We start from the raw sequence: 8,002 nt of genomic DNA, 5'->3' as shown, positions 1-8,002 counted from the left end.
TGATGGAGGGAGATGACGTCACTCTGCTCTGTAAAACAAAGACCACTCCCTCCAACCTCCCAGCTGCTTTCTATAAAGATGGCTCCCTCATCAGGAAGCAGCCTACAGGTCACATGACCATCCAGCATGTTTCCAGGTCTGATGAAGGCCTCTACAAGTGTGACATCAGCGGTCATGGAGAGTCTCCATCCAGCTGGATCACTGTCACAGGTGACACACTCACCTGTCTGTGTTTCTGCAGCTTTCAACATTCACAATGTGACGACAACTTAATGACTGTGTTTGCTTTATTTTAGGGGAACAACACCACCACACCTCCACCTACATCCACACCTCCACCTGCATCCACATCTCCAACTACACCTACCTCTATATCACTCTCTCTTGTCATTCTCTCTGTGTTGTCCTCTTTTGGATCAGTCTGTGTTGTGGTTCTACTGGTGTTACTGGTTCTGCTGGTGAGACGATGTGTTCATAGGAAACCTGAAGGTGAGACTCAGACTTCATGATCTTACAAGATATGTTTTTTATGAATGAGTAAAAAATTTACTATTATTTTTTTGTTGGACTGGATTGTAGTGTTTAAGTAATTTATGTTCTTTAAAATTACAAATTACAGAAATAATTCTCCAAACGGTTTTCTTCAAGTCTAAATTCATTTGAAATTAATTTTTAATTCATTCAAAGAACAATAATAACGACAGCTACAAAAACAAACAAAAAATAAGCAGCAAATGATAATTTCACAGACTACATCACACATAGTGACATCAAGCCATCACATCATCAATCAATCAAACAACACAGAGGTAACATTGTCTTTTTATGTCAGTTGTAGTTGTAAAATAATTGTGTACACATGATCTGGGTAAAATGATAGATAGATAGATAGATAGATAGATAGATAGATAGATAGATAGATAGATAGATAGATAGATAGATAGATAGATAGATAGATAGATAGATAGATAGATAGATAGATAGATAGATAGATAGATAGATAGATAGATAGATAGAAAAATCAGTATCTTTCCTGTTCCTAGTACTGAGCTCTTCTTGACAGAGAATTCGGATTTTGTTCCTGGGAAATGCTTTGCTTCCTTCCTCCAACCTCAGGGTGTTGGACTTGGGTGAAACCCTCCATTCATGGTCAGGAGCTTCCTTGTCTTGAGGTCAGTGGCTTGTATCTCCTCATTTGGCCACCTTATTATCCCAGCAGGGTACATGATCAAGGCAGGCGGTAGGTGTTGATAGCCCGGATCTTGTTCTTACCATTCAGCTGACTCCTCAGGACTTGCCTGACCCCTTGCAGGTACTTCGTGGTTACGACTTTCCTTGCAGCCTCTTCATTGTTCCCATTTGCCTGTGGGATTCACAGGTACTTGCAACTACCCTTGATTTCTGCAATATTGCCTTCTGGTAGTCCGATCCCCTCAATTCTGACCACCTTTCTTTTCTTCTTTACCATCCGACACTTCTCCAATCTGAATGATATTTCAGTGTTTTTGCTCCATATCCTCATGGTGCGGGTCAGTGAATCGATGTCTCGTTCACTCTTGGCACACAACTTGATGTCATCAGTGTAGATGAGGTGGCTGACAACTGCTCCATTGTGTAGATCCTGAGGCATGTTGGTTTACCGCTACACTAGCCGCGTGATGAAGAGGAAAATTATTCTTGCCAATTCTATTTTCAGCCTTCTTATTTTTTGGTTTCTTTCTACAGTTCATGGTCAGAATAAGAATGCAGTTTGGTGTATAAACCAACACCAGTTGTTCTATTCTTTCCTTACAACAACATAACGCTTAAGGCACCAATCTGTCTGACAGTCTTATGCTCTTTCCTTCCCTCGCTCACAAACTTTCACGTTTTTTTCTCCTACAAAAGGTAATCTATGTTGTCTCAAATAAACAGGAAGTGTTTCATTTGTTAATCCTGTGTTCATTTCAATCAGGAAACATTTTTACCAATTCAACCTCTGCGCTAAGCATCTGTTTAGGAAAAAAAAAATTATCAGCGTTTTGTTTTGTTCAAATAATGCATATCTCTAGTTTTCTTTGGATTTCTTTTAGCCTTAACTCATGGTCTAGCTTCACCAACAGATCCACCTTGCAATAGGTGTTAGGTGTGTTGTAACCTTTGGGTTATACTTGAATAAGTTCCAAACAAGCTGAGATTCGACCCAGCTATGTGTGCTCTATGGTTTTGGTACACACACTAACTAGCAGGATGAAGTTTTAGTTAACATGAAGTGTATAAAAAGACGCACTGAACGGACTAAATGTCTTTTAATATAATGATTTTTTTTTCATCTTTTCTAAACTCCTGCATGAAAACCAAAGAAGCAACTTCCTGTTGTTTGCTCTATTTAATGTGACAATGCTTCTGGCGTGTGTTCCAGTTCGGCTAAAATAGTGTTCATGGTGCAAGAACGTGTTTCCTTTTGTAATATGTGGTGAAGTGCAAGTTTGCATTGCATTAAGATAGTAGCTTTGTAGTTCTTTTTTTTTTTTTTCCACACAAACACCCACCAGTTTTTGGTCAACTGTTGTTTCACAGCAGAGGTGTAAAGAAGTAGGAAAAAAAAATCTGCAGTTCTATTGCAGTTGTTGTTGCTGAACTAATTTACGTCTTTCATTCTGCAGCTATTGATCCAGCTGTGGTGTACTCAGCAGTGAGAACTGAAGATGTCACCTATGGACAGATAGCCATCAAACCAAAGACGACCAGAGGTACAGCTGCTCTTAATCGTTAAATCTAAACAGAGCAAAAGCCAGCTGGTATTATTGTTGTGTCCATTCAAATTTATCCAAAAATATCTAACATTATGCCTTGTATTTTCAACTTTGACAGAATCAAGCTATCTCTGTCCAGTCTTTAGTCTGAACCAGTTGTTCTCAAACTTTTCACAATGAGTATCACCTCATAAAATATATGGCTCTTGAAGTACCACCCTTATGACAGGCATTAAAGTACAGTAGTATAGGCCTTTTTAACACCACATACAGTTTACACAAGACAATTTTATTTCCTATATGAATGTTATATAACTGTCATAAACAGGATTTGACAAGTGATAATAATAACAACTGTACTGCATTAAAACATTCACAGGAGATGGGATATCCAATCTTTAAGTGATGACCTGATGAAATTTGGTCCAAACTAATCTGCATTTATTAAGGTGTTTTAAACCCTTTAAAACCGATCGGAGTGGGCACGCTCTGTTTTGCGTAACTATTTTTAAATCCCACTAGCACTGCAACCACGTAAGCTAGCGCAATAATTTATTTTGCATATGAAACCGGAGGAGTTGTACTTACATCTTATGCCATCAGCTTGTCCTAGGTCACAGTTTCCTTCCACATATAGCTTTGCAAAAACTGCATAAAAAGCGCTTGCAGCAACAAAAACATAATATTCCAGAAACATGCTTTGCCGATCCTATCAGCTGTTTGTAACATTTCCTACGTTGGAATAGACGTCAGCGCGAACTATCGCATGTCCACCATGACCTGCCCGAAACCGGAAGTGATCCCATTTTGAGGAAATGTAGTTTTTTACCATCAGGGCCTTGCGAGCCTGTACTGGTGTTTAAAAAGTTATGTTTGACTTTATTACTTTCTATGTCGTTTCTGGGAAAAAAAACAAAAACGATTATAATTTTTTTTGTAGTTTATTGCACTTTTTGCGATTTATGTAATTACTATGCACTTAATGCATACATATTATTAAAATTTGGGCTATAATGGTTGTATTTATGTATATCAACTTGAAATGCTCCAAAAAAATGGCTGCACAGCATGTAAAAATATAAATATAAGCTCTAGTGGACTTGGTTCTATAGTAGGTCTTAAAGGGTTACTACATAATGAGTGAGAAAGGTGACTCAAGAAGAAACATCTATTGCAGCAAAACTATGGGAGGATTCAGGGTCACCTCATCCAGCCCTAACTTTTTTAAGCATAGACAGTTTTAATCCTAATCTTAAAAGTAGAGATAGTGTCTGTCTCCCGAATCCAAACTGGAAGTTGATTCGACAGAAGAGGGGTCTGAGAACTGAAGGCTCTCCATCCCATTCTACTTTTAAATACTCTAGGAACAGCAACTAAGCCTGCAGTGCAAGAGCGAAGTGCTCTAATAGGGTGGTATGGTACTACAAGGTCATTAAGATAAGGTGGGGCCTGATTATTTAACCCTTTAAGACCTACCACAGAAACCAAGCCCGCTAGAGCATATTTTTACATGCTGTAGTGCCATTTTTGGGAGCATTTCAAGTTGCTATACATCAATACAACCATTATAGCCCAGATTTTAATAATATGTATGCATGAAGTGCATAGTAATTACATAAATTGCAAAAAAGTGCAATAAACTACAAAAACATTTAAAATCGTTTTTGTTTTTTTAACATATATTTCTAGTTAGAGAAATTTAAGAGGCTTATCCCTCAAAACTGTAAATACAAAAAAGTTGCACAAAATAGTTTCCCACCACAGGAAATTTTATTTTGAGTGTCTTTATAATTTTATTTCTGAAATACACCAATTTTTATACACTGCAGGAAAAACGAAAATAAATATTATACTGCAAATTTGCAAAAAAACAGCATATGCATCAAAATACACTATTTCCAGCAGTGCAATATGAGTCCTAAGCATCCCAGAAATGACACAAAAAGTCATAAAGTCAAAGATAACTTTTAAAAACACCAGTATAGGCTCATGAGGCCCTGATGGTAAAAAACTACATTTCTGCGAAAATGACGTCACTTCCGGTTTCGGGCAGGTAATGGCGGACATGCAATAGTTCTCGCTGATGGACGTAGGAAGTGTTACAAACAGCTGATCGAATCGGCAAAGCTGTTTCTGGAATATTATGGTTTTGTTGCTGCAAGTGCTTTTTATGCAGTTTTTGCAAAGCTATATGTGGAAGGAAACCGTGACCTAGGACAAACTGATGGCATAAGATGTAAGTACAACTCCTCCGGTTTCATATGCAAAAAAAATTATTGTGCTAGCTTACGTGGTTGCAGTGCTACCGGGATTTAAAAATAGTTACGCAAAACAGAGCGTGCCCACTCCGATCGGTTTTAAAGGGTTAAGACCTTGTATGTGAGGAGCAGGATTTGGAATCCAATTCCAATTGTCTTCCAATGTGAAGAGGACTCTCCATTTATATTAACAAATTGGAGTCTATTAGATGATGACCTGTAACTAGAGATGGGCAGTAATCCCATTACATTTTTCAAGTAAGGAGTAAAGTAAGGGATTACTATTGCAAAAAAGGTAATTAGATTCCTGTTACTTTCCTGTAAGCACGCTGCTTTACTGCATTACTTAACGGTTTCTGCTGTGTTTTACTTGCATCTACTTGAAAGTGAGAGTGTAAACACAAAAATCTATTTTATTTTATTTTATATGCTGGAATGTGCAGAAAATAGGTTAAAATTTTAAACAAATTTCTTCCAGAGAATGTTGCATATAATTTAATTTTTGCTTGATGCATAAAGTTAAAAGATTAAAACTAATAAAACAAGTTTTAAAAATAGACTTTTCCATTTCATTACATTTTATATTATTGATTATACAGAAAAAGTAGAATTGGGCTGAAAGATGTATTGCTTTATTACCTATTCAGGTTGAAAATCATGTTTTAAAAAGTTACTAAGTAACTAAGTAAGAAATTACTTTTGAAAATATGTAATCAGTAAAGTAACAGGATTACTTTTTGGGGAAGTAATCAGTAATTAGTTACTGATTACCTTTTCAAGTAACTTGACAAACACTGCCTGTAATACCTACAGCGTGCTCTAATCGCTCTAATAGAATATTATGGTCAACAGTATCAAACGCTGCACTAAGGTCTACCAGGACAAGCACAGAGATGAGTCCACTGTCAGAGGCCCAAACTTACGATCAAATCATTGCTTAATTTGGGCTTCCCCAGCAACAACCTGCAATCCATAGAATAGAATCCAGAGAATCATTCTGATAAAGTAAGACTTCACAGGCAATTTCTGTGAGAAATATGGAAGTCTGGTGAGCAGAAACACAGATGTGTACAGCAATACATGAGCAAGTGTGGGATGCTCAGATAGCAGCTGCTATTTATCATCTGACCACATAATGGAACTGACCACTATTCCCAGTACAGTCAGGCTTTAGACTGTTTGTGATGCAGAGAGGTGGAGATTGGAGGTCTTGATTGAACTCCAAAGCTTGTAATCATTTATCCTGTTGTTTGATCTGTGTGTGTTTGTGTTCAGACTTTAAATTGAGCAAGAAGACGTCTACTCTTCACTGAAGTAGTCCACCAGTCCAACGACTGAGGTCCAGCTGCTGGTCTCTGATTGGTCACCCAGCACGTCACACCAGAGGACATCCACACATTGAAACTATTTTTATATACTTCATGTTTTCTTCTAACCAAATTAATTAACCAAATCAACATATTCAAAAAAACAGATCTTTTTTTTCCCCGTGGAAATGTAATTGAAATTTAATCGGCCATTTACATATGTTACTATATTTTACAACTTTGCATTATCAAAAAAAAAAAAAAGACTTTTGTCGTGTGGTTCTGTGGGTTTCACTGAGATGTCGGATGGAAACTTGTTTGCTTGTGGCTAACTGATGCACATCTCTCTTCTCTGCAGGAAACAAAAACAGTGCAGGAAACAGCAAACGCATCATTTAATACTGTGAACTGCACAGCAGAGCTTCAGTGCAGGATCTGTCTGTTTGAGACTGAAACACAGCAGTTTAGTTTAAGTGTGAAAAATTTCTAGTAGTTTCAAAATTACATTTTCCCTTTTTTCTCATTTTTAAATGATTAGAAATTTTAAATCGGGGGTTTGTCTTCTTTGACAGCTGACTGTAGCTTGTCTTTTCTGAGAACCGATTGGTCAATAGGTGATGACCAATCAGCCAATTCATATTTTTTTTTTTTCTACAGGGCTGATCTAACAAACAGGAAATATTGTAGATGTTATGATTAGTAAAAATGTTCATCAATTCATCTTCTTAACTAAAGGATCTCTTGTTTAGTTGAAATAATACCATCTGTCAAGTTTTATGTGGACAATAATTTTCCTTAACTAATAGCATTGACTGAATCACAGGTTTACCTTGCCAATAACCAGATCCTAGGTGTTGTCAAACTTGTGTCATAACTCAGAAACAAGTTTCAAAGCAGTCCAGATTAGACCCATTTTGGTTTGGTGCTATTTTTTTTGAGCAAGAGAAATTTCTAGTTAATACAACATAGCTAAAAACGTAGACCGCAAATACAATTTCTTTTAATGCTTAATTTTGTCTTCTTTAGAGTCCTGAATGTAAAACCAAAGCAGCAACTTCCTGTTGTTCACTACAGTGTGTTCTGTGTTGGCTAATAATACTGTTCATGCCATGAGAACATGTTTAGTATGTGCTTTGTGGTAAAGAGCATCAGTTTGCATTAACGGAAAATAAAAGCTCTGTGGTCCTCCGCCTTTTTTGCACAAACACCCACGGGTTCTTTCTGGTCAACTGTTTGTTCACAACAGAGGTGGTAAGCAGTGGAAAAAACTTAACCCTAAGGTGTACAGTACTATTACAGTTGCTACTGTTAATGTAAGTTGCATGTTTGATTTTGCAGACATTGATCCAGCTGCAGTGTACTCAGTTGCTGCTCAACCTAGCAGTTTACAGTCTTCACTTCCTCACACAAGTTCACAGTGTAAAATAAAATAAAGTAAACTTACTCTGTTGCTGCTCAACCCCCCTTAGTATATTTTATGAAAGCAGAAATTTTAATGCTGTAATTTGTTTTGTGTTATCGACTGATATTCTCATGACTGTGATCTGGTGTCTTTGCAGTATTGATAAACTTTTGTTCTTACATAGTTGTCACGTGGTTCTGTGGGTTTCACTGAGGTGTTGGATGGAAAATTTGACTTGTTTGGTTGTGGCTAACTGATACACATCTCTCATCAGTGCAAGAAACAAACACTAAACTTCAA

This window comes from Simochromis diagramma, unplaced genomic scaffold (genome assembly GCF_900408965.1).
Source record: "Simochromis diagramma unplaced genomic scaffold, fSimDia1.1 OVJJ01000776.1, whole genome shotgun sequence".
Classification (NCBI taxonomy): Eukaryota; Metazoa; Chordata; class Actinopteri; order Cichliformes; family Cichlidae; genus Simochromis; species Simochromis diagramma.
This window is presented reverse-complemented; position numbering follows the sequence as displayed.